The 27,873-nt window shown below is 38.6% G+C and overlaps 1 protein-coding gene and 1 long non-coding RNA gene across 3 annotated transcripts in view; one reads left to right on the plus strand and one right to left on the minus strand.

Annotated features, from left to right (window-relative positions):
- LOC112669825 (uncharacterized) lies at positions 1 to 27,684 on the minus strand. 2 transcript variants are annotated; one of them, XR_003142589.3, is made up of 4 exons: positions 27,467 to 27,684; positions 27,291 to 27,331; positions 26,025 to 26,092; positions 1 to 1,240 (listed from the first exon to the last, which is right to left on the minus strand). It is a non-coding gene; the product is annotated as an uncharacterized LOC112669825 (long non-coding RNA). The 2 variants fall into 2 exon arrangements; XR_004817910.2 differs by lacking the exon at positions 1 to 1,240 and adding an exon at positions 9,723 to 10,266.
- The window catches only part of COL4A3 (collagen type IV alpha 3 chain), a 130,473-nt gene that overhangs the window by 6,021 nt on the left and 96,579 nt on the right, over positions 1 to 27,873 (plus strand).

Raw genomic sequence — 27,873 nt, forward strand, 5'->3', positions numbered from 1 at the left:
TCATTTTACACATTCTCATTTTATACTCAATCACTTTGATTCTTTTTCTATGATTTCAAGGTCTGGATCTGTCCTGTGTCTTCTGTCTATTATCATCCATGGGGAGACCATGTGAATGAGAAGTTTGGGGAAGATAAAAGCCTCCTCTGTCATCACTCAGCCTGCCCCACCCCCTTCATTTCACCTCATTGCTCACAGATTGGAGCTGTTCTGCCCTGGGAGGAGAAAAAAGAACAAAGTAGTCTTGTGGCTCCCAGGAGAATTTTTTTCCATTAGAATAGACTAATGTAGTAATGATTTGGGAGGATGGGGGCACCAAACATGTTTCCTTTCATGTTCTCAGAGCCACCCTCTGCCAGGCCCTCCCTCTGTCCATTTCCTCCAAACATTCTGACTTGCATTCAATGAGGTGGGGGTCAAGGCCAACAAGAGCAGAGCTGGCTAGCTCCGTCTCAGAGGCCTCTCCCTCTCTGAGGTGGGTCTTCCTCCTTGAGCATTCCTCTGAGCTTATATTAGCTAGTTTGCTTTCAAGCATGATCCTTGGCAAAACCGAATTAAAAGAAATCTACCTTTGCATTTCCCCTATAATTTTCGCCCTGTTATAGAAAGCACAGTAATAACTGTCTAGTGTTAACTCTGAGTAAGGATAATTTTGTTAAATATTGCAATTGATGAAAACCCTCAGACCTGTTAGTGTACGATTCCAACAGCAAGGCTGTCTGGTTTGCAAATGCCCTGTGGTCCTTCACCCGTGTGCATCTGACCATACTCATGCTGTGGCCTTCAGCCAACAAGCGTCCATCCACCACGGAGTAAAAGATTTTCCAAGATCAGTAAAAACATGTGGTGCTCAGAGCAATTTTGTTCTACAAGGTTTATAAGTCTAGGCCCCCACCTAGGCTTTTTAGTCATAACAGACTTTCAGTGTAGGTTATTTCACCTCTGTTTTCAGTTTCAGAAAATAAGGAACCTGAGATTATATCACCTTATTGACAGAATAGACATTTTCCCCATCAGCCCTACCACCATGTCCTTGACCAGTCACCTAATACCTGTGAGATGTCTTCATCTCTGGAAATCAGATAAGAAAGCTTCTCACTCCGAGTTCAGTGTTTATCTTACAAGGTATCATCACTGGCTCTTGTCTTCTGGATGCACCCATGCCAGTCTTTACAGCCCTCTTGGGATTCCTTACAACTGCCAGCTAAGGCCTCTGGCTTCAGATATTTTCTGGCCAACCCTGGAATGAAATTATACTGGCTCTATTATTTTCTATTTTACACGCTTTCATAAGTTCAGATAAATAAACATTGGTGTCCACATCATGCAATAGAAATATGTGAGCCATAATGATGAGCCACATATGTAATTTTAAGTTTCTTAGCCACATTAAAAAAATAAAAAGAAACAGGTGAAATCAACTTGAATATATTTCACTTATCCCAATGTATCCATAATTTTATCATTTCAACATGTAATCACTATTAAAAACACTAGTAGATATTTTACAATCTCTTTTTCATTTTAAGTTTTCAAAATCTGGTGTCTATTTTGCCTTTCTAGAACATCTTTATTCAAAGTGTCTACATTTCAAATGTCTATAGCCATATATGGCCACCATCTTCGATAGCACAGACCCACCCACATACGTGCAATCCAGATATGAGAGGGAGATACAGTCCATAAGGTCATATCTCTGAATGAAACACATTTTGTTTGCTGATTTGCCATAGGAAATAAAACATGTTATCAAAATGACAAACTTGAATTAAAGAAAATAATTCAGCATGGATTTTGCCTAAAGATCTGTGCAACTTTTTCTCGAGAAAGTTAAGATAGTTGACCTTGGCTACAATGCTTAAAGCTGCACAAATTACTTTGTACATTTTTAGTTCTATTGCCTCATTATCAATATATGAATAAGTTGTGTACATGAAATGTTGGAAAAAAATTTTAAAAAGTGAACTTTTGGCAAAAGGTAAGGAGAACTATATTGGAAACCAACATGCCTTTCATTTTAAAATATAAACTAAGTTATCACTACAACTGAGCCAGAGAAGAGGTTTAGTGTTCCTTTAAGCAAGTTACTTCTGAAACAATCTCTGTTTTTCTTACCTAAAAATGATGGTAGCATATCTACGCAGATAAAGTACTCAACACAATTCACAGCTCTTATAGTCTAGCTACAATTATTTTATTATTTTCATTAAAATCAGGAAGCAGATCATAGGACAGAGACATAGACATGTGGCCTAGGTACTGGAGATTCATTGACAAACAGTCTGCATGGTGGAGTTAGGTGGAGTTGGGGGTCTAGGGGAATAGGGGAGAGAAACAGCATCTCAGTAAACAAATGTATAAGCATAGATTGTGGTACCTGCTAGGAGAGAAAAGGATGTGGTGATGGGGAAGGATAATATTTACCTTAGCTAGAGGTCGTTGGGGAAAACTTTTCTGAGAAACAGCTCATAAGTTATAGCCTTACATGGAGACTAAGGAATGTGGTCCAGGCCAAGGCCTCTCAAGAGTGAAGAGAGGTAAGGTGCTTTTAATCTTATGGCTTCTGGGTTGTTAAAGAATAAAACCAAGACCAACAGAAGTTTTAGAAAAAGAAAAAGAAAATGCTAAGTTTATTTACTCACCATGATGGAATACATAGACTATTTTGCTAGAGGTGGGGCAAGGGATGGGAAGCAGGGAGGCAGGGTGCCCCAAAGGGAACAGGCTCATGGTGGTGGTGTTAATTAGGGATGGTAAATTGCTCCCTGGGTAAGGTGAAATAAGTCCACAGGACTGTATGTGGATGATCATCCTATAATTTTAATGTTTGCAGTTAACAAATTAACATTTTAACAAAAAGGAGACAATGTAGTGTATTTATGCTATTCACAAGACAGTTGTTGCATTAATAATGGATGAGTAATGAGTTCACACTGTAACTTGGTAATGGGCCCACATGTCAAGTGATGTGATGAAAATGTTCTTTCATTCTTGTTGATGTGTCTCTGTCATCCTCTCCTCAACCTCACTGGGACAGGTTTGAATTTGCCAAATGCGTTTGTGAGGCCCAGGGCAAGAAGGTAAGACTGGGCCAAGGAGCGCTTGTCCCAGCTGATACAGGTCCCAGGCCAGAGAGGGCTCCAAGCCAGGGAAGAATGAAAGGAGGTGAAGAGCTCCTTACTCATTAGGACTCACAGTACCAGCTTCCCCTCCTGGTAGGAGGGGCCTTCCCCATGTCGGGCCCCTTCCCAACCACCCCAACTGAAATCTGCATACTGATCAGCACCACAAGAAATTCCTTCCCTGGTACATTGTTGTCTGAGAAGCATGCCAGCCTTGGTAAAGACTCTGAAGGGCCCCAAGGTGCAGTGGGATGGCACTGGAGCATTCCTAAAGAACTGTAATGTTATCTCTATTCCAAAGATTTGTATTACTGGCACATGGAGAAGGTTGACTGTTCTCCTTGGAAACCCAGCCTATGTAAAGGAGAGGTGACAATGCAGGAAGGAAGTCTTGTTGGTACTTTTTCTTGGATTCTGTTGCCTTGGCAGTCAGAAAGAGAGGAATGGAAGAGAACCAGTCTAGATCAACATAGCAGTTGCTCAATCTGTCCTTGTTAATAGGTTCTGTGCAATTAATTTGATAATCACTTATGTGATGAGAGGAAAGTTAAAAATCCAGTCTGATGCCCTGTACATACACTACCAGGCTATCAAAAAATATTTCCATGTATCGTTGTAGGTGGTATATGTGTGGATGTGCACATGTATGTGTAAATATACATTTAATGAGTATTTGATATTCTTGTATTTCGGTATTATTGGCATGAGATCATTGTTTTTAAAACAATGTAATTCTTGAAGCTATTTAAAACATAAGTGTGTAAAATCTTTTCTTTTTCTGACAGTAGTTTTGGGGTAAGTTAGGAATTTTCCAATTTCAATCTTTAAAATTGATGTTTGTTAACTAAATTGTATTTCCAAATTCGTTTCTTAGAGAAGTGATCCCAGTGTTTAAAAAGGAGTTCAAGGTTTCTAAATACCTTGGGAGTTTGTCATTATGTAGACAAAACAGTCAGGTCACTGGATTTTTTTTCCCACCAGGATATTTGTTGTTACATGAATTTCTCAAGGAAAAAGTTCTATGAATGGAAAGTTCAGAAATCTGCAATATTTGTCCTTGTCAAAGTAGGTCTGGAGAGACCCAAAACAACAAGGTTAACATTCACTTTCTTTGTTTAACTAGATGATAGGATAATTTTATTCTGTTTATTTATTTATGTGTAATGGGAATGCTGAAGCGTTCACATACTGGCTTAAAAAAAGCTTCATGTATTGGACAAAATTTGGAAAAATTTCAAAAGTACCAAAAGAAACATAAAACTAGAAATTACCCATAGTCAAATTACCCATAGGTGATTATTGTTAACATTTTAATCTGTTCTCTACCAGATTTTTTTTTTTATTCTACTCTTTTTGCCTAGTGATAGGACTGGTGAAAATGTTCTGAGTTATTAATTATTACAAGTATCTCTAAATATATACAGAGCATTTCATTGCAGGTTGGTACAATAACTTATTTAGGTAATATGCTTCGGTTGAATTTGGGGGGTATTTCCACTTGTTTAGACATAAAGCTACGATGGAACTCCTTGAAGATGAACATTTCCTAAAGTCATATTTTAAATCATTATGTATGCAGATACTTTCTTATCAAATGTCTGGTTTTGTGCACTTCTGAATAAGACAGCAAGGTAGCATCATTCTTGATTAACAGTTATGTGTCTGAACCAAGAAAACTCATCAAATTAGTGGAGGAAGTAGATTTAGAATTGGGAGTTCTGGTTATTTGGGCTTTTGAGTAGGACTCTTTCTTACCAAAATGTCCCAGATGATAAAAAAAGGAGTATCAGATATCACTGTTATTATTTAAATAACTATTGGAGATAAGATTATTTTTAAAATGCTTTGGCTATTCAGAAAGAATGATTTCTAAAACTATTATCCTTTTACAGTCAAAACATCAATGCAATACTTTTATTTACTGAAGTAGTATTTCTCTCTGCCATCTCAAAAGAGTTGAACTCATTTCCCTGTTGCTTCCCCTGCTGATCTCCTGGAACACAGGTGTTCCATCTTATTCCTCTTTTTGGTTCCAGCTCTTGGCAGGACACTTGGGATTAGTGGTCCTCAATGAATGTTCATGGAATTGGACCAACATTTTATTCTAAACACTAAAACTAAAAAGGCAGTAAAGGATTAGGAGATTCTTGAATCCTGTGGCACAAGAATAAAAATGAAATGTTATTTTTCAGGTGAAATGTTGAGTGATTCACTCATTAATTCAGCTAGATGCTGAGAACAAAGGTAGATAAAACCCAACATGGTCCCTCCCACCTTTATGGAGAATGCCCCCAAATGTGGACCTTTGATAAGTACACAGACAATAACAATAAAATTAGATATGCTATCACAGGAAAAATGCAGAAAAGCAAAATTTGAGTGGAATTGAGAAGGAAGTATAAAGATTGGCTAGATGTACAGAACAACGAACATGTGGGCTTTATTGTGTAATAGCAATAAATTGTGTGACAACAATGGAGCCAGAAAGCAGTGAGATTTCAATGGCTTGAAAACAGCTTATCTTCAAAGGAAAGTACTTGGAAATGCTGGAATGATTGCAGAAAGCAGCATGTAGAGTTACTGGCGGTCTTCTCCCTGCTTCCAGCCTCCACCCCCGCTGGAGCTCTTATCAGCATTCGGTAAGCAGTGCCCCAGAGTTTACACACATGGACGAGGTTCTCCTTATTTTGCCATGTTAGGCCAAAGCAATCCTGCAATCCCTTCCAAAGAGCAGAAAACAAAAAACCAAAACCAAACGAAGAACAGTACTGTATCTGAAATCTCATGAGATGAGGATCCTATGGATTGGAAGCCAGACTACAAGTGCCAACACTCTCTCATGTCCACATCCTCTGGAGAAGACCACATGGTGGATTGATCAAGTACTGCATGTTCCTGTGGCTGGGCCCATGAAACCTTCAGGGATTCTATTAGTTGTGACCTACTCAGGCCTTTCAGAGATTGAGCATTCAGAGCCCACGTGACCCAAAAGAGTAGCATCCCCAGACCCCAAGGGAGCAGTAAGGGAGACAAACACATCTGAGGCGTCCTGCCATCCAAGAGAGATCTCGCAGGGCAACAGTAAGCCCCCCTCATCCTGTGTCAGAAGAAAATCACAATCGAGACAATGTGGGGCAAGTCACTTGAATTCCAAGACTTTCCATTGCCTCAATCATATAATGTGGTAGAGAAACCTTTCCCTCCTATCTCCCCAGAAGTCCTATAATTGAACACATTTTGCATTCTACAAATGCCAAGTAGTATTGAGACAGGAATGAGTTTCAATATCAGAAAAGCAATAGTCCAAATGTTTCTTATACTCATTTAATTCTCCTGTTATTTTGTGACTCAGTATCAACTTCCTGGAATGTATTAAGGAGTTTCTTATTTTCAAAAATATTATTCAGTGCATTCTTTGCTGCTGGTATTTTCTAATAACATTATTTGGAAACATCAGCAGAAATGGCATCCTCCCTGAGCACGGTCCCCATTACAAAATGAAGATCGTGTTTACCTTACACCACCCCATGTAAATACTAAAACTAAAACTCATCCAGTGATTTCATCACTTTTATGGTGACTTTCCAAATACCTCACCTAAAATACCTGTTAATTACAGAGATAATTCTGGGGAACATTTAGTAGTAAAACTCTGGTCCTTTCTTATCTTTCAAATATAGACTTTTTGGCATGGGTTTAAGAGAGACACCATTGCAACCTGCTTTGGCTCACAGCCTCCCTCAGATTCCATTAATGTGTAATCGGCAGCCACAGGGTTGAAAGTGTAAATTCACTTGGTGCTCGTTTATTGAACACCTCAAGTACAGTGCACAATGCTGAGGAAAGTCTCGGAATATCTTTTAAAGGATGGCTCCTTGGGAAGTTTGATAATGAAGCCGTTAGAACTAGTTATCAGACTAAGCAAAAATGTTTCTTTCTATGCCGATCTTTTTTTCCTAACAATAAAAGTAATATATGCCTGTTTGTGAAGATTCAAGATATATAGATAAGTACATTTTTAAAAGCACTCCTAGTCAAAGAACCCAGCAGTAGCCAGTGTCAATCTTTTGTTATATTTGTATAAAAATGAGATCATATGGTGTAAGGTATTTTGTATCCTGCTTTCTTGACATTATATTATTTTTTCACCTCATTATACATCATTTAAAAATGATTACATGGGCAGCCCGGGTGGCTCAGTGGTTTAGCGCCACTTCGGCCCAGGGCCTGATCCTGGAGATCCAGGGTCGAGTCCCACGTCGGGCTCCCTGCATGGAGCCTGCTTCTCCCTCTGCCTGTGTCTCTGCCCCTCTCTCTCTCTGTGTTTCGTCAATCAATAAATAAAATCTTTAAAAAAATAAAAATGATTGCATACTATTCCATCATGTTTATATACAATGTTTAGGTTTATTTAACCTAAATTTTTGATATTATAAACAAAGCTATGATGAATTCTTGCCCATGCAACTTCTGTAATAGACTTATATAGTAAAAGTATTAATTAGATCGACTGCTATAGTATTTTTTTCTTTTTTTATACCACAAATTTTACTGGTCCAATGATAGACACAGGTTTAATAGTGGTAAGCAAAACAAGAAAACCAAATCAGGTCAAATTCTATCATGTAAATATAACTGGAGATAATATTTTGATATATATTCTATCATCTTTTTTTACTTAATCCAAAATATGATTTGGTGTGTGATGTGAGCCAAGGATCTAAATTTTTAAAATTTACCAAACTAGTCAATTTTCCCAACATTAGTTTTATAATAATCTACCCGTTCTGCCACTGACTTCTAATGACCTCATCTCTGCTCAAAAATCAATCAAAAGAATATCTTGAACAAAGCCAGGGTTTTCTTAGAACACAGAGCTGATGATGAGATGCATGGCTAATGCCCACAAATAAAATATGGGGTTACCAGTCATTTTCTTTGTTATAGACCTAGAGTCAGCATAGCATTAGATAGATTTAAAGAGTCCGGCCTCAATCAGTTCACCATTTCTCAGTGCCCCTTCATCCCTCACTCTTAACTCTACATTTGGAAGGCCGTAGGCTCAAAGACCCCCAGTAGTTATCACTGTAGGCCATCCCATTGGTTTTAGATCATTGCAGACATTTGGAGACCATGGGCCATTACAATCAATGTGCCTAAGAGCAATTTTTCTTCTCTCGCAACCGCACTCCATCTATCCCATCTCTTCTTGCTTCTCTCACCCATTTTTATGACCTCCCAGCAGGTGACATTTGGGCCTAGAACCTCTTAGACTTTTTTCTAGGTTTTTTGAAGGCCAATCTGGTTAAATCATGCATCAAAATCCAGTTGATTTCCTTATGTCAAGTTGAGCAGTAACTTAATAAGCATTATCATACAGTCTCAGTAGATTGTGTAATAGCTGCATTATAATATCAGAGGCAAAAATAGTTGCAGGAAAAAAACTGAATTGAAATAAAGAAAAGACCTTAATATCCATAAAGGGGGTAATGGAAGAAAATGTTGGAAATTTTGACCTACACCTATTGAAACAAAATACTACCTGGACCCCTCTGGAACCTCATCACACATATCACTCATGAACTTTTTTCACTTAATCAGGTTAGCACAGATGCAATGTGTTCAGTATTTTCTGACATAAAAACAGAAGACTGATAGCAATTACTCTTAACATCTACCCACTAACACACTGTAAATGATTTACTTGGGAATCTATTTCAGTGAAGTTCACCTTCAGAAAGTAGCAGTCAGAAAAGCCTCACAAAAGCCAGACTTGTTTTCACATGTGAAACTGCTGTGCTTTTTCATTTGGATAAATCACTGACTTGGTCTAAATAGAGTGGGCTCTTTGTTGTTGTTATTATAAGCTTTTCTTGGCCTAGAATTTTCCTGTTTATTCACTGTGAAGAAGAGCAGTGCTTTGTGTTTCTAACACTGGAGTGGCAGTTCCTAATTCTGTAGGCACATTGAAGGTGACGGTGTCCATCGGAACCACCACAATGAGCCACAACCAACAGGTGGTCTCCAGGGGTCTGCATGTGAGGTCTTCTGGAGATGTACAATTGAAGAAAGTTGTACATTAGAATAAAACTAAAGGCTTCTTAATTCCAATAATAGTTTCCCCCTGAACTCCTGAATCCATCATCTCTCACCATTTTTACTATCAGAACCCTTCTCCATGAGCAAAACTTTTTTACAGAGACAAACTTATTTGAGCAGGAAGTTAGAAAGTCCACCCTTATATAACTCCCTCCACCTAAGAACTCTCTGAGTGGCCCTAGCTAACTTGTTGAGCTTTGTTTTCCTTATTTGTAAGAAGGGGATAATAATAGGAACCTGTAGGTTCATCTAGATGATAATGATGAAATACGATAATATCTATAAATGTCTAGCACTGTGCCTGGCATGTTAGGAGCTTAGTTAAGTGTTGCTGATGGTTGATATTTGGCAATATTTGACCAAACCATCATCCAGGTTTTTATCTACTAGAACCCAGCAGCCAAAAGTCTTTCAGTTTACTTTCCAGGCTCTTGTTATTCAACTGGGAGATCAGTTGGGCTATTCATTTTTAAACACGGGATGCTGATGATATCACAAAGATTTGTCGTAACTTTTTATTTCAGTTTACCAACAGGAATAAACACAAATTAAATTAGAATGGTTCCTAATGGCACTGTATTCACTGACACTGGATTTTTTTTTTCTTGACACTGGATTTTTGAAAGATTCGACTTTTGAACCTATGTGAAGTCATTTCTGTGTAAATAGATTCTCAAGGGTTATGTGTTTCCAAAGGAAGTAGAGTGGTTCTGTTTGTTTGCTTGCTTGCTTTGCCATTTTTAAAAGATTTGCATGTACATATATAAACAGCTTGAATTGTTCTGCTTAAAATAAGCATTTGGGGCTGAAGGGCTCAGAATAACAGTGACCAGCATAAGAACAGGGTGAATCTGGGAGATTTCTGAGAAACTAATGGCCCAGGAACCTCTGAAATGTTCCAAGCAGAGACTGAGCAGAGTAGTATGTGGGAAGAGGAGAAACCCAACTCAGAAGGCTCGTTGGAATCCATTGACTTCAGACTTTTGATGGGGCCAGGTAGAAGATTGACTCCAACTTGGTGGTTATCAGACTTGGCCAGGAGGACCTAAACACAGAGGAGACAGTCTGTCCAAGGTCGATAGGCGGGTAGATGGAGACCAGGTCACACCAGAAAACAGTGCAGTGGACATCTGCTCTTTCTCCCTGACCTCTCTCCTGTCCCCCTCTGGTGGCAGTGTGTTGATTTTACTTGAGGGAACTAGCATCTCTTCATTGCCCAGGGCGTGGGCACATGACCGAAGCTGAGCCAGTACATGCCCTCCCCCAGGAATTTGGATCTTCAGCTGAAAATGCAAGGAGCTTATTCATCCTGACAGCAGGGCCCTGAAAAACTTTCCGTTAGTTTTTATACCTTGATCCTCACAACGGCCCTGAGGCTGGTCTTTTCTGAGGCCTGTTTATTTAACTTGTCTTCAACTTCTGTGTACGGCCTCATGTCATTCCAACAAATTCCTCTTTTATCATTGAGTTAGCCTAAATAATTTCTGTTGCTTGCCACCAAAGAACCCTGGCAAGGATTCAGGAATCCAGACAACAGTCTGGCCAGCAGAATTGGTGGGTCAGCACCCTTCTCCTCTAGCCAAGAAGCCTCTTATGTTAACATGTGAGGAGAGAGTTACCCTCAGGAGCAGCAGATTCGGGCCGGCAGGTGCACATGGGTGAACTCCTGCTAGGAAACCCAGCTGGCAGTTACCCAAGATGGACCAGGGGAATGTGAGAACTGACGTGCTGGTTAATCATTGCCTCTCACCAAATTATGAGGCACTTTCTGCCGTGAAAGTCTCTCATATGAGTGCCAGCCCAGGTAAAATCAATATCCATCAATCTATAACAGAAATGGTAACTGTGGGGGTACCTGGGTGGCTCAGTGGTTGAGCATCTGCCTTTGGCTCAACTCATGATCCTGGGGTCCTGGGATCGAGTCCCACATCGGGCTCCCTGCATGGAGCCTGCTTCTCCCTCTGCCTAAGTCTCTGCCTCTCTCTCTATGTCATGAATAAACAAAATCTTAAAAAAAAAAAAAAAGAAAGAAATGGCAACTATGGAAAAATATCTCTTCCCAAAAGATAGGACTTGGATTAACTACTTGACTTACACCTTCATCGAGGTCACCTCGTTTGCAAGCTTGGTTGCAGCCCTCTGATTGCTATTCTGAGCCTCCAGAGAATTTACAGTCCTTGCCTTTTGTACCAGTAAGGATCTAGTCGAAATGTTTGCTGCACTCTATCTTTTCATTTCAACATTCATTTCTAAGTCTGTTGTCATAAAATATGTCTTTTCACTTGGTGAGGCCTGCCTTTTCTTCACCAGCAATATTTGTGGGGTTTTTTTTAGCTCTAAATGATTTAACTTGAACACATTTAAAGTCCGTCACAGAACCAAACAAACCACATAAAGCATTTTAAGTATATGTTTTTTAAAAAATCCTGTTTTTTTTTTTCACTGTTCACATTTTGGAAAAATTCTCTATAAACTGGTGTACACATTCCTGACCCTTACTTTGCAAAGCTGCCTCACTGAACTTTTGACATTAGGTTGACTTTGTTTTTTAGAAGTGGATCCAGTCAACCAAATTGTAAAAAATAAAGAGCTGCTGGCCAAGTGCAAGGTTTAGTTGATTATTGATGAAATGAAGAATGGGTAGCTTGAGGTGATTTGCCACAAGGCTTTCAGTGATTTCCCTCAGGTAGTACATGGTGCTGTTAGTAAACAAAGATCACATAAAATCTCCATGTGGACTGGTTGACTTCTAGCTGTCGAGAGAAAAAACAGTCCTACAAAGTTGTGTTTGCTCTTGTATATATGGCAAATCAGTCATTACTACTGGAAGAGCAATATAAACGTAAGTTTAAGGTTTCGTGTTCAAAAAAAAAAAAGATTTCATGTTCATCTTCAAATATTAAAGAGATAAATTTCATTTCCTGTGTCACACAGTGCACCAGGTTGCCCCCGTCCCCATCATCATATTATGTTTCCATCTTTTATACATATTTAACCCTTTTGAGACCAGAGGGTGAGGCCCTGCTCCATGGGTCCTCACAGAAAGGGTGAATATTCCATCAATGGACAGGGAAGAAGTAAAAAGAGAAGTGCAAGTTGGAAGGAAAAGCCTTAGACCAGTTCTCAAGCTTTAGACTGTGTAACAGTCCTTTGTAGAGCTTATTTTTAAATGCAGAGTTCCTGACACAATCCTCATGGTGTGGCCTGGGAATCTACTCATCACACCACAGATGATTCTGGTATAAGAGATCCTTCAAGCTCTCTTGTAGAAACACTGCCTCAGACTGATGGGAGAGAGGGGGTGCCTGCCTCTCTGGGGGCCTGGAGCCCAGACCTCTGAGCCCCTGAAAGAGTTCCCAGAGTTAAACAAGTCAGCCTCTCCTGCAGAGGGTCTGCTCCACAATGGGCAGGGAGGGCTCCAGTAAAATAGGAATGGACTGTACATTGTAAATCACTGTGGCTAGTTGCCTGTTTGTTACTCCTGTGGTAAAGATTTGGGGAGGAGAGAGAAGGAAATATTTGGTATGATTTTTGCCATATGTTCAAGCCTCTTCTGTATCTCCATAATCCTGCTGTTGTTAGAATTGACTGCAATCAGGCATATGACATAGTAATAAGTCAAACAATATTGGCTCTTTCGATGGTGAAGTTGGTTGATGATGATTGTCCAACGGTGATGACTGTGATGACACCATGGTCTCTCCAGCCCTACTAGATATTAAGGGCAGAATATGGTATCAACCCCTCTCCCTCAAGGCTGGTTGTTTAGGTTGGTATCAATGCTTCTATTCTCCTTGCTAGCACAGTGGCAGCTCACAGTGAGAGACCTCCCAAGGAGAATTTGACTTTGACTCCAAAACAAACTACAGAGTCAAGCCACTTCTTCTTCCTCTCTATCGACGTAGGATGATCTTGAATTGAGTTTTATTAAGGGAGCAAGCAGGCTCCCCTATTAGTAGATTTTGATATGATTGGTATCCCATGGGAGGAATGGAGACCATCCATTTTTGAGAGATATTCTATAATTTGAAATGTCCTTGTTTGAGGACACGAGTGAAGAATATGAAAGGTTCTCTTCCTAATTCTTTTTCACAAGTCAGCTTTGAGAATTGTATTAACATTTACCTTACAGATTCACTTTGCCACAAATTTATGTTAATTATTTGGTTGTGTTTTAGACAATGTGAAATAGATACGCATCTATGTTACACGTTGTATAACAATTACTCTATTGTGTGAAGGGCCAAGAAAAATACAATTAATTTAATTGGAAACAAAAGCTAGTGTTTGGTCATCAGTGTCATTCCTAAATAAAACAGATGCATTTTAGGAAAGGCTCCAGGAAATCATATATTCAAAAATCCAACTGTATTGTTAAATTAACTCCTATCTTCAAAGGAATTTTGAATGCATCAAGAAATAAGCATTTACAAATCAGACCTATATTTAGTATGGACTGTATCTTTAACACACTTGGCAGGAAAATTAAATAATATATCAATACCAGCAATCTAGAGCCAAAATGTGAAAATTCAGTTCTTGACGATATCATACTTTTAGGTGCTGGTTAATAGGACAGAAAATTCCACCTGGAGCAACTAAGTTAGAATCTCCTTGTAACAACTCCTCTCATTGAAGATCTTCTCACTTATTAGATATTACCCAGATATTTGCAGTATGCATGGCCAAACTGTAGGTACCTGGCAATGCATTTCTTCTATCTTGTAATCAAGATGCCTTAATGTCTTTAAAAGTTCAGAATGCCGTAGTCAGGATAACAGAGTAATTCTCCATCTTCTTCATGAACCAGGGATCCCAGCAACCATTCAGATATTGAGTTTCCAAGTTGCCAAATGGGTTTTTATGTAAACTGAGAAAATTGGAGGAAGGATGGGAGAGAATTTGGGGGAATGATGGCAATCACACCACGTAACTGGGATGAGACTGGTGAATCTGGCAGCGCTTTTGCAGAAATGGGCTTTGTTTTTTTTTATAATAAATTTATTTGTTATTGGTGTTCAATTTACCAACATACAGAATAACACCCAGTGCTCATCCCGTCAAGTGCCCCCCTCAGTGCCTGTCACCCATTCACCCCCACCCCCCGCCCTCCTCCCCTTCCACAACCCCTAGTTCATTTCCCAGAGTTAGGAGTCTTTATGTTCTGTCTCCCTTTCTGATATTTCCCACACATTTCTTCTCCCTTCCCTTATATTCCCTTTCACTATTATTTATATTCCCCAAATGAATGAGACCATATAATGTTTGTCCTTCTCCGATTGACTTACTTCACTCAGCATAATACCCTCCAGTTCCATCAGTAATGGGCTTTGAATGGTATGGCCATGCCAAGGAGAAAATATGGCAGCAGGGAACTGCTGTGTATACCAGCTCCCTGCAGGGAGCCCGATGCGGGACTCCATCCCAGGACCCCGGGATCATGACCTGAACCAAAGGCAGATGTTCAACCACAGAGCCACCCACGTGCCCCAGGGAACAGAGATTCTCCTGATGTCTCAAGAAACAAGTTTTTTTGTAGGTATACACACCTATCAATAAGAGAAATAGGAATCTAAATCTTGAGGCAGGTCTCATAGAAAGTGGAAGTTACTGTAGGAATATGCAAGTTTAGTGACAAGTTATCCCATTGTCCCTTCAACAGCAGGAATTATAGCAACTCCATACCCATTTCTGTTTCTGTTATTGCTGCTCCAGATAACCAACCACCTCCTCCTCTACCTTGTGTGTGTCCTCTCTCATGGTTTCTGTCATTCACACCTTCTACCAGGGTGGCTCCCCTCTGTCTTCTCTCTGTTGGTCTGGGTTCCCCTCCCACTACCAAGCACCCAATTCCCCACTCCAGAGAGAATCTTAATGGTCCAGCTAATCATACCATCTTTGCCTAGCTTTGGGGTCAGGGCATAGCACAGGACAATAGACTCAGCTGTGCCCAAGGATTCAGTCCATAGTAAACTCTCAAACAACAATCCCTATCATTTTACTTTCATGGGGTCTTAATGAGAACAGTGTCCCCAAATTACTTCTTTTTAAAAACTAAAGTAAATATTTAACAAAGCCAGAGGTTATCTGATTGTTCTGCTCTAATAGAGAAGTATTTTAAGCCCAAATCTAGCAACTTTTCTTTATAGGAATCCTGGCTCCTTTCTCACTGAGTGGTTAAGGGACTTTATTTATTTTTCTTAAATCACTGTCAGGACTAACATGGGAATTTTTTTAGTACCTGGAGTTAAAAAGTGATAACTCTTTGGACATAGTATCCTTTCTCTAGGAGATTTTCAGTCCCAATTCTGTTCATAAGCAGATATTTAACTCAGAAAAAAAGGATCCCAAATAGCCTTTTCAAAGCTCAGCGATCCATTGTGAGACATTGGCTTAACACAAAATACTTTTACATAACCCAAGCCACCAAGAGGGATATCCGGTCGGCTATTTTTAAAGCCCTCTCCCCCACACCATCTCACGTAACAGAGTTACACCAGTTTGCTTAGAAAATTGGCACAGGTTCTGCAATTCATGAAATGAAAACCCAAATGAAATGTTTATAACTTCTTTCAAACCGGAACCTTTTTCACTTAGTGTGCTACAATACCAAAAAAATAATAACAACTTTCAGGATTAGATACATATATGTGTATGCGCAATATAGTTTTTTGCATCGATATGTATACATATGGTATGATGCATTGGGTTTACTATATGAATATTTTTCTAATTAATTTATTCAACAAGTATTTAGAGAACTTTTATTGTGGGCCAGGGGCTGTGTGACAGGTGGGGGCCTGAGAGTGAGGAAGGTAGGCCTGGCTTCTCAGAGCTTCCAGTCTAGTAAGAGCTGGGAGTTGCAGTGTCATACAATAGACAAGGTGGTGGTAGAGAACACTTGCCAGAGAGGCACATAGAGAAACACAGAGAAGGCCTCCCCAAGAAAGTGATATCCATACTGAGACCTGGAAGGTGAAGAAAAGCCAACCAGGAAGGAATGACAAGAAGAGCAGAAAGAATCCAAGTATCCATTACATTCAGTAAATTTTTCTTTGCATCTTAACTGATGTTCACTGTTGTAAATGAGTTGAAATATTCACCAAACCAGGATATTTTGGAATAAATTTTCATCTTTTACTACAAGATGCATGCAAGTCTCTGTAAAGCTAAAAGCATACTCAATGCTTCTCCCTTGCTGCTGCCCTATCCACCTCCTTAACTCCAGTTCTCCTTCCTCTTCCTCTATCTCTCCACATCCAGGCACATTGGCCCTCTTTCTGGCCCTCCGTCCAGCATGGACTGTTCTCTCTACTAAAAAATTCTTCTCTCCCATCCTCCCTGGTTAATTAAAAATAAAAAGTGTGATGATTTTCAATTAAAAAAGTAATGTGTGCTTAATGAAAGAAAATGTGCTAAATTCTGAAAATTTGAAAGGAAAAAGTCAATCATAGTTTCTCTGCTTTAAGACAATATCATTAATGTTTTTACTATTTTCCACTAGCATTTTCATTATATGTAGGATATTTTAAAAATATATGTAAAGATATTGTGTATATGATTCTGTGGTCTTTTTTTCTTATAAAAATAGACTCTTTAAATAATAGTATGTGGTCTTGAGAACATGTTTTAACGTTCAGCCTTCCTTGGCTGCTTCTTTCTTAGTGGACACTCAGGACATTTCACATTTTTTATTACTGTAAATGATGCTGCTATAATCATATTTGTATATGGCATTCTGCTTCTGATTTACGATTCTGCTTCTGTAGAAGTTCCTAGAAGTGGAAATGCTATGTCAAGGGATGTGAATGTTTAAGATTCATGATATATACAAAAGACCCATTTTTTTTATTTTGTTATGGAAAAAAAAGTGAGAAAGCAGGAGATACAATCAGTTTTATGAAAGTGTTTTGAAAAACAGTCCACAAAATCACTCTGCATCAGCACTATAATAAGTGTTGAATGGTTCTATCCAAGAAGCATTTATGGAGCACCCTGGTGGCCAGGCCCATATCAAGGATTCAAAAGCAAAGTGTGCCAACGGGGCTGCAATAGATTGCAGTGACTCAGCAAAACACAGTTATCAGATTTCAAAGTCGGCCTAATAACTCATCTTGGAGACAGATGTGGCTAAAATTTTACACCCTTGGCTTCAACTTCAAGAAATTTCTGTGTAATCCTAACAGAAATTGACTGTGAAATCTCACATAACTTTCAACGGAAACCACTTTCTTATTTTGGTAATTGGAAAGGCTAAAAATAAAGATTTTTTCATAATTCATTTCTGAAACACTAGGAATAGTAAGAACCTAGAATAATGCTAATGCTCCTACAAGGCACAAAGACATTGGAATAAGTTTGATCATTTCTTCTAGGGCAGTGCCCTTATCAGAAACTGGGTAATGAAGGATGCCTGGGTGGCTCAGTGGTTGAGCGTCTGCCTTTGGCCCAGGGCGTGATCCTAGGGTCCCAGAATCAAGTCCCACATCAGGCTCCATGCATGGGGCCTGCTTCTCTCTGCCTATATCTCTGCCTCTCTCTGTGTGTGTCTCTTGTGAATAAATAAATAAAATCTTTTTTAAAAAAAATAGGTAATGAGAGTCATGGAGAGTTAAAAAAAATCATTGAAGGAAATTTTTATTTGCTTAAGTTTCTCTATGTATCATTTCTTCATTCTGAAACACACCATTTAGAAGAAAGAATTAGTTTGCTCTAAATTCAAGTACTGATTTTAATTTCTTTGGTGATAGGATGAAAAGCAAGACATAAGAGTATAAATACTAACTTAGATTATACGATTCAGATGCAAAATGTGTTGACTCCCATTATTTCAGGTCCTGACAACCTAAGTCCTCCTGAAGAGCTTGTCAAAACCTAGTTATGGGATTATAAAGAAGGCTAAGTTTGTGTCTGATTGTAATCTTGCCCTCTATCATTTTGTTGACTATCTTCATGTGTGTGTGTGCTGTTCTGAAAGGTTGATGATTTAGTCACCTTTGACTTGCTCATTTCATTTTCTCCGGGACCTAACAAGGGAGTAAGGATAAGCACCAACACCAAATTTGAATTTTTTTCATCCCTTCTTGCTACATATATCTCAGCTTATTGTGGGGATGAAATGATGTAGCAGATATGAATGTACCCCTCTTGTCTTGGGGTGGATATCAGAATTGTGAAGCTTTCAAAACTAGCAGTAGTTGTCACTGGAGAGAGACTGAGTGACGGTCCTCTTCTGTGACCCAAACCCTCAATCTCTGAAAGTGTCCCTTTTTCTGGGACTTAGCTGTGTGTGTGTGTATGGAAGGGTCAGGGATTGAAGTGGCCTGGAAGAAGAGAAGGCAGATGTGTCCTCTCTGTGGGTGAGAGTGAAGAGTGAGTAAAGGATCTCTGATAAATCAAGTTGACCACAATAAGGAAGAGTTTAGAGCAATGTTGCTTAACCTTCCTATAACCTTTTTAGCTATTTATACAGCTAAAACTATAAGAACAGTTTTGTTTTGTGGTTTACTTTCCATCTTATCTTGGACCACTGCTATTATAAAATATGATGAAAATGAATTATAAGAAAGTAGAATAAGAAAGATATTAAATATAAGCCCAAACATTTTGTTTTAGATTCAACCGGCATATTTAGCTCTGTCAAATTACTCCAAACTTTCTAAATCATTACTGTCAAGTTCTGTATTTATTTAATTATGAGCAGGTTAAGAAACTGCTTTGACCCATGTTTTAAATTACACTGGTTTACAGGGCCTGAATAATGCAATTAATTATTAACCTGATATGCAAACTATCTCCTGAATACAAAAATACATCTTTTCCAGTTCTCATAAAAAAATTATAAAAATAGACCATAATTTATGACAAAGAAAAGCTGATGGAATCCCACAAACTCTACAAATAATCAAAACCTACTCAAAAAAAAAAAAAAAACCTACTCACCATGCAATAGAATTATAAACAAACATCAACAAAAAGCCTACTTGTATATTTTGAATCTTTCTTCTAAATGACTCTTAGCTTAAGAAGGAAGTCAAGATCATAATGGCACGACAGTTAAATAAATTTTGATAATAAGATGAGGAAAAAAATCCTATAGGATGTATCCAAATGTCCTCTGAGGACAATGAATAGCTATTTGTGTCAGTCGGTATCCCAACAAGATACGTGCGGCACATTCAAAACCAGATAATTTGAGCAGAGTTTATTTATGGATAGACTGTTTACAAAAGTGAGGTCCAGGAAAACTATTAGAGATAGTATGCAGCCAAACTATTTCCACCTCTGCTTCCTTTCCTGGAACTCAGGAATACAGTGGTACTGAGCTGGCCACTAAATGGAGGGGTGCAGGAAATACAGATACTGACCCAGGAGCTCAAGGCAACTCGGCAGTAAGGGAGCCAGGACAATGAAGACCCTGACCTCATCCACCTCCCCCTCCCTCCATCTCTGTCCCAACACCTGACATCTCAGGAACCCCTTCTGGTGGAACCTGGGCTGTAGACCTCATAGTCAGCCTCCCAGGACAGGGAGCAGGCTGGAAGGAGGTCCCGGAGTTACAGACCAGAGCTGTAAATCACATTCTTAACAAAATAAAGAAGACAAATGTAGTAAGCCATCAACTCAAAAAGTTTCTTTGAAAATGCAAAGATGCAGAATTAAGTCAGAAGGAAAAAACAGCTAAAAACATAAAAGTGTCAATGAAAATAGAAAAAACTGTAAATTCATAAATACAGTAGATAGGTCTTTGGCAAATGTTGAAGTAGAAAAATGTGAGCTCATCTAATAAAAAAAACAGAAACATTATTGATATACAAAATAAGAATGTGGAAATAACAACACACACAAGTGAAAGTAAAAATAGTTTGAATGTTCTGTGCTGATTTGAAACATAGATGACCTGGAGTGATTTTTCAATTTGAATATATATTATCAAAATTAAGAGAATTTTATAAGAGAGTTATTAGAATTATTAAAAGAATGATTAAGAGAGTTAATAGAATAAGCCAATAATCTTGGAAGAAATAATAAGGTTCTCTAATAATTATCCTCTAAGGAAACTCTTACCTCAAAGTTGTCACAAGTGTAATTTTTCTCCATTTCAAGAAATAGTTAAGCTTTGCTATTAAATGGTTCCAGGACAGAAAGCAAAACCAGTGTCCTAACTCCTTGTTTCCATTTTTGTTGTTTTACAAATCACCATGAATCAATTCAAAACTTGAGCAAGATATCGCAGAAAAAAATAACAGGAGTATTAATCCTGTAAGTGCCCTGATGAAAATGTCCTGAATAAAACATTGGCAAAATAAAATGAAGTAATAAAATAAAAACAGTACAGTGTATTAAAAAAATAATAAAACGCCAAGAACAAGTCCTATCAAAGTGTCTGCCTTCAGCTCAGGTCATGATCAGAGGTCCTGGGATCGAGTCCCGCATCCGGCTCCCTGCTCAGCAGGGAGTGTGCTTGTCTCTCTTCCCTGCTCATGCTCTCTCTCTCAAATAAATAAATAAATAAAGCCTTTAGAGAAAAATAAATTGCCCATGCTTATAGGTCAAAAACGAAAAACAACTTTTCCCTATAGGTACTAGAAAGCATTTGAAAAACTTCCAGTCACTTCTTCATTTCTCTCTCTCTCTCTCTCTCTCTCTCTCTCTCTCATACACACACACACACACACACACACACACACACACAACCTGGAAGAGTAGATATAAGTGGATCATATAGCTAACACGTATTATGCCTGCCTACTGTATGCCAGGCATGGCGGTAAGCATTCCATATGTGTTCATAGAATGTCCCTATACTCCCATGAGGGAGGTTACAATTATTCTATTTTACTAATGAGGAAACGACAGAGACAAGTGAAGTCATGAGAGTGGTGAATGGTAAAGCTGGCCTGTTAGCCTGGCATTCTGGCTCTAGAACCCTGGGTGTGACCATTCCATTATATTGTCTTCTCCATGTACTTTGTATGTATGAAAGTACTTTTTATGCCCAGGTGAAGAACTGTCAAAATGCCAAATATCTTGGAAATAGCTCCTTTTTCAAAAGAAAGAAAGAAAAATATAAAGAAAAGAAAGAAAGAAAGAAAGAAAGAAAGAAAGAAAGAAAGAAAGAAAGAAAGAAAGAAAGAAAGAAAAAGAAAGAAAGAAAAGAAAGAAAGAAAAAGAAAGGAGAAAGAATAGCATCTGTTTCCCTCTTACCTGTGTGTTACTGAGACCCAGCTTGTTGGCTTGTCTTTCTAAAGATTTTTGCATTTTTCTCTTGGTCAGAATAGATTTGATTCAGTTCTTAGCTATCTATGTGGGTCATCTTCTGTAAGTGATAGCGGGGGCAGCTATCTTTATTTTATAACCCCTGATGGCATTGAAACCAAAGTCTGGAACTGAGATGTTTGTTTCCTGAATCAAGGTTTAATCAAGCAAACTTGGATTTGTGAATGGCCATCAGTCTGATTAGAAGTAGGTGTTTAACCTCAAACATTGTTTTTTTTTTTAAATTATCACAATGCTTGTCTAAAAATTTAACTATAGTGTATCATTGGACCTACAGGGGATCATGCTAAGTGAAATAAGTCAAACAGAGAAAGGCAAATACCATATGATTTCACTTATGTGTGGAATTTAAAAACAAAACAAACAGAAACAGACATAAATACGGAGAATTGGTTATTGCCAATGAGGAGGGCAGGTGGCAGGATGGGTGAAACAGGTGAAAGGGATAAAAAGGTAAAAATTTCCAGTTATAAAATAAATCATAGGAAAGAAAAGTACAGTATCAGAAATACAGTCCGTAATATTGTAATACCTTTGTAAGGCGAGGATGGTAACTAGACTTATCACAGTGAGCATTTCATAATGGATGTAATTGTTGAATCACTGTGCTGTACACCTGAAAGTAATATATTACATGCCAACTACAATTAAAGATTTTTTAAAGAAATAAATGGAAAATAGTCTATAAAAACAGAAATATATATATAATGTATCATTTATGAAGAACATGAACTGTTATGTCAGCTAAGTACTGTTTCAAATGAGCTAAGGAGAATTGAATATTGTTACACATTATTTGTTTTTTTCACATTATTTGTTATTTAAATGAAGCACATGAAACATAGGCATCATTTTTTTGAGACAAATAATTTTTTCTTTCCTTCTTTCTTTCCTTTTTTCTTCCTTCCTTCCTTCCTTCCTTCCTTCCTTCCTTCCTTCCTTCCTTCCTTCTCTTCTTCCTTCCTTCCTTCTTTCTTTCTCTCTTTCTTTCTTTCTTTCTCTCTCTCTCTCTCTCTCTCTCTTTCTGTTTCTTTTCCTTCTTTCAAAAATGTATTCACTTAACAAAAACTCCAGGCCATGTGCTAGTGCTGGGGATAGAAGAGGAGTGGGCTCAAGAAATTCCCATCACAAAGAAAAAAAAAAAAAAGAAAAGAAAAGAAAAGAAAAAAGAAAAAAGAAAAAAAATTCCCATCACAATGATAGATTAGGAAATTTTCCAAAGTACTTCCAAAACTGCTATAGTGAGGTAAACATTAAAAGTTAGGAGAGAAGAGCTCTGGAATCCTAACTAAGGTCAGGTTCTTACTGGGACGAAGAGGGAGAGGGAGAAAGAGATGTGTGGAGAAGGAAGAGGAGAGAAATTTCATATTTATGAGAGTCCCCCCCCTCTTTTTTTTCCATGTTAGAAGCATTTCAATTTTATATTGAAGACAATGTAGGGGTTTAAGCAGGGAATCATCATAGATTTACATTCTAGAGACAGTATGAAGGGTGGCTGGAAGGAAAATTGACTGAAAATCATAGGAATTGGAGTGATCCTACTACATCCAAGGAATCAAAACAAGGGCCTGGGACTTAGTACCCCACTCGTCCTATCATCCCTTCATTGCATGCAGGCTGGCCCACCAGGGGGCTATGACTTTGGACAAATGACTTTGCTCTCTGAAAATTTAGGCATGTTCACAGAAGATCCAAAATAGTGCTCACCACGCTTGAAAATAAAATGACTAAGGGCACCTGGGTGGCTCAGTGGGTGAGTGTCTGCCTTTGGCTCAGGGTGTGATCCTGGGGTCCTGGGATGGAGTCCTGCATTGGGCTCCTCACAGGGAACCTGCTTCTCCCTCTGCTTGTGTCTCTGCCTCCCTCTCTGTGCTCTCATGAATAAATAAATAAAAATCTTATTAAAAAATAAGATAACTAAACTGAGGGGCTATTTTAATATTTTCCTTGTATATAAAAGTTTTTTCTCTATTCGTTGGTTTGTTTCACACTGGAGAGTACCAGTTGTTTTTACTCTTAGCTAAGAACAAAGTGGAGAAAAATGAGTTAAGGAATAAGAATTCAGGCTCAGCACAGAGAAGCACATTACCAGTGAGTGAAGACCAGTCAGCATGGCAATGGGGCATCTCAAAATAAACATCTTGAGATGTTTATCACAAGAAAAATTCCATGTTCCTCTGGAGGACTTACCTTGGTAATTGCAAACTCAATATTTTTATAATTAGGTTAGTTACTAATTTCCTTGTCTATCTCGCCCACCACCACCTCCATTCTGTTGTTTCGATCACTGATAGAAGTTGGAAATTTTTGCCTGTGGAAATTTCTACCCCTGGCACACCATCAGTTGAGGAAAAAAAATCAAGTATTTTAGAGATTTAAATATAACCAGATAATCAATGCCCTGTTGTATTTCATTTTGGTTCAGCCTACAACTATGACTGGATCAAAACAGATCTAAAGGATTTATGTCTAATCTGAAGCATTCCAAAGAGATTGATTTGAAACTTCCCTAAAGTCTCTGAAAGTACTCAGCTGGAGAAATGGCTCAGGGTCAGGCTTAATCCTCCGCTTCAGTGTTCCTGAATTGTTGCCCACAACCCAGGAAAACAATCCCTGGCATCAGAATCACCTGGGGGAACTTAAATATGCAAATTCCTGGGCCCAGCCCAGATTCACTGAATCAGAATGAGGACTAGCTGTAGGGAGCAGAAGTTCAGAAGGCCTTGTACTTTTGCCTTGTTCCCTGGGTATTTCGTATGCACATAAAAATGTAAAAAAAAAAAAAAAATCTAGTATGAAAGATGGGTCATGCCCTCAATGATTTTTAGAATAGATAAATTGAAACAAGTACTTCCATTTTTTTGTGTTTTTTTTAAGATTTTATTTATTTGGGTGGGGGTTGGGGGTGACTGGGTGATGGGCACTGAGGGGGCATTTGATGGGATGAACACTGGGTGTTATGCTATATGTTGGCAAATTGAACTCCAATAAAAAAATAAAAATAAAAAATAAAAAAGATTTTATTTATTTATTTGAGAGAGAGAGCATAGGTGAGTGGGGCAGGGAGGAGCAGAAGAAGAGGGAGAAGCAGACTTCCTGCTGAGCAGGGAACCTGATGCAAGGCTGGATCCCAGGACTCTGGGATCATGACCTGAGCTGAAGACAGCTGCTTAACCAACTGAGCCACCCAGGCACCCCGAAGTGAGGGCTTATCTTACATATTATATATTAATTAATTAATTACATCGCATCTTTATGCACAGCCTTCAAGGCACCCTATTTTATAGGCATAGCAGAGTTTGACCTTGTCATAGAATGCTGAAAGTAGAAGGTGCTAGTTGAGGTGGCTTAGACCAGTGTAAGGAGGCTGAAGATCAAGAGGAGTGAAGCCTTTTCCAGAAGCACATGAATAAATGCTGGCAGAGCCCGACTGTGGGCTCAGTCCTCCCACCCTACCATCTTAAGACATTTCTTTTTGTGATTTGGATAGTCATGGGAAGAGAAAGAGCAGACACAATTTTCTATCTTTACCTAGTGTATATATGCATGTGTAATTTTAAGCAGGAGCTGTTTTTTTTTTTTTTCTTGTCTTTAATGTAAAGCTACTTTCCATTAGGATATGGGATTCAAGCATTTACAAAGTCTTCCCTGGGTGCCAGCAGTCCCAGGCACCTTCCCTTCCTCCATTGTCTCAGCACCAGTTCCACATAGGGTTGCAACCGGTGATTGTTCTCTCCTTGATTCTCATCTCTTCCATTCTACATCTGTGGCTCGTTGGAGGCTGGTCCCCAATGGGATTTTTTTCATGGTTCCAAGCACAGCCATGGCACACCATAGGTGCTTAAAGAATGCATGTAGATTTAATAGTTACCCATTTTCAGAAAATAAGAAAGACGATGGTGGATGTTTCTAATATACACAGGTGCTAGGACTTACAAAACTCCCCACACTCAAAAACCACTGATAGCGGGCCCTTTGGTGGGGGAGATGAGGAAAGTCTTTTGCCCTATCCCCTAAGGTTTCATGCCAGAGGCTTGTGATTTAAACTGACAAAAGATAAATTAACAGAAAAATAGCATACAACTATTATGTGATGGTAATATTTTTACATGCACAGGGACCCCACAGAAGTGAAAAATCTAAGGAAATGTTTAGACTTGGGGCTTACATACTATTTTAACAAAAGGCAATAAATTGGGATGCCTGGGTGGCTCAGCAGATGAGCATCTGCCTTCAGCCCAAGGTGTGATCTCAGGGTCCTGGGACCGAGTCCCACATCAGGCTCCCCAGAGGGAGCCTGCTTTTCCCTCTGCCTATGTCTCTGCCTCTCTCGGTGTGTTCTCATGAATAAATAAATAAATAATAAATAAATAAATAATAAATAATCTATTTTTTAAAAAGGCAATAAATTATAGAAAAGTTACTGACGGGGAAAAGGGGTTAGGCTTCTAGGCGTGGTAAATATGTGCGGGAAGCTAATGGTAGGCAAGAGTTACTCATTAAGGGTTATTTATGCAGACTCACCTCAATAATGTCTCTGTTGCTGGTGGTTGAGGGTTCTCCTCTTCATGGTATGGAGTTGGGGAGAAGACCTTTATAAGGGAAATACAGAGGTTGCTTTGAGGCAGATCAAGGGAGGGCAGAGAGCACATCCTATACCCTCTATCTCTTTTGTTCTCAGTTGCCTTCACCTCAAAATAACCCTTCTACCAAAGTGGGTTATTTGGAAATGGCATATTCTGATCTCTTTCAGCAACATAAAGAGAGCTAAAATGTCATATGGTCTAGATTGTTAGTTCTAGAAACCTGTGCACACCCCAAAAGCAGGGTTCTCTAAGAAAACTAAAAGAACATCTTATTTCTCTGTGTGTTGCACTTGTAAACTTGTTTCTATCATCAGCTGCATGATGTCCATTCACAATCATGGCTATGGCTTCAGTTTCCTACTGCAAAAGTAGCATGTCAGCTTATTTTTCACTTGGGTTTTGTTTGGTTTTTTGTTGTTGTTGTTTGTTTTTTTTTTTTTTTGCATTTTTTTTCTAAAATTCTATTATGGAAATTTTCAACCTTGCAGGAAATGTAAAGAATTTTCCCCTTACATTTACTTAAACTTAGGTTAGGAATTGTATTTTTCACATTTAATTGTAATGTAAAAATCATGAAACGTCTTACTTGTTTTTCAAAATGGTGTTGCTTGAACAAATGCATTTTTTAAAGTTGATTTGAGATGTTATCTTGATAAATCTGTATTCTAGAGCTAAATAGCCCAAGTGAGTCACCCAGGTACCCCTCTCTTGGTTCTTTCTTTTGGGATTATGTCCTGCATTGAGCTCCATGCTCACCAGAGAGTCTGCTTGAGATTCATCCTCTCCCTCTGCCCCTCCCCCTGCTCATACACTCTCTCTATCTCTAAAATAAATAAATCTTAAGAAAATAGAAGAAGGAACCGAGAGAATAAAAGTTGAATAAATTTGACTTAGTATCTGTGTAAAGACCAAGGGAATATTTTCTGTGGAAAAAAAAAATCTTCCCATTTACAAGGTCATGAATAGTTTTAAGACATGAAACATTTCCACTGAGAAGGAATAAAAAAAAATTTCCTTGTTGGTAAAATGTTGACAGTAGTATAATAGGAGCAACATAGTTGAGTAGGATCAGAAAACACAATCAAAAATAAGATAAAAGAAAGAATGAAGTAAGAAAAAGGAATGAAAAGAAAGAGAAAGGAAGGAAGGAAGAAAACCCAACATATTTTAGGTTGAAAAGCAAATAGTCACATCCCAGACTCACATTGTAGTTGGGGCTGTCCTCTCAGTGGTTTCAGTTGAAATCTGAAGGCACAAAAAGAAGAATGGAAGCAGAGTATTAGTTTCCAGTTGACCTTGATTTCAATAGGCTGTGAAATCCAAGGTGTGGGGTCCTGTGTTTAAAGAAACAAATAGTTCATTCTCAAAACTGAGAAATACCTGATGTTACTACAGGCACCAGTGAGAAACAACTGTAGAATAGAAAGGATTCTAAATGGAACAAGAGATTTAAAACCATTGATGAGAGGCAAGCATTCCAGTTGGATATAGTTCTCCAATTGAAATGAACGACTCCTGTCTATTGGAAACAGATAACCAGGCTCATTTTGTCCAGAGCACCATCTAACCCCAAATGAGACATTGCTCTAGTTGGCCATTACTTGTTTTGGCAGATCCTTCAGACCACATGGGACGATGTATTATTAACTAAAAACTGTGGTATACTTTAAATAACCATTAACCTGAGCACTGGTGAAAAAGGACTTCAAGATTTGCCAGTACGCTAAGCCCTATTTGGCAGTTTGATTTCAAGATTGGTTAGCAGCCAAAATCCAGCTGCGGAATTC

The sequence above is a fragment of the Canis lupus genome, chromosome 25 (assembly GCF_003254725.2).
Source record: "Canis lupus dingo isolate Sandy chromosome 25, ASM325472v2, whole genome shotgun sequence".
Taxonomy (NCBI): domain Eukaryota; kingdom Metazoa; phylum Chordata; class Mammalia; order Carnivora; family Canidae; genus Canis; species Canis lupus.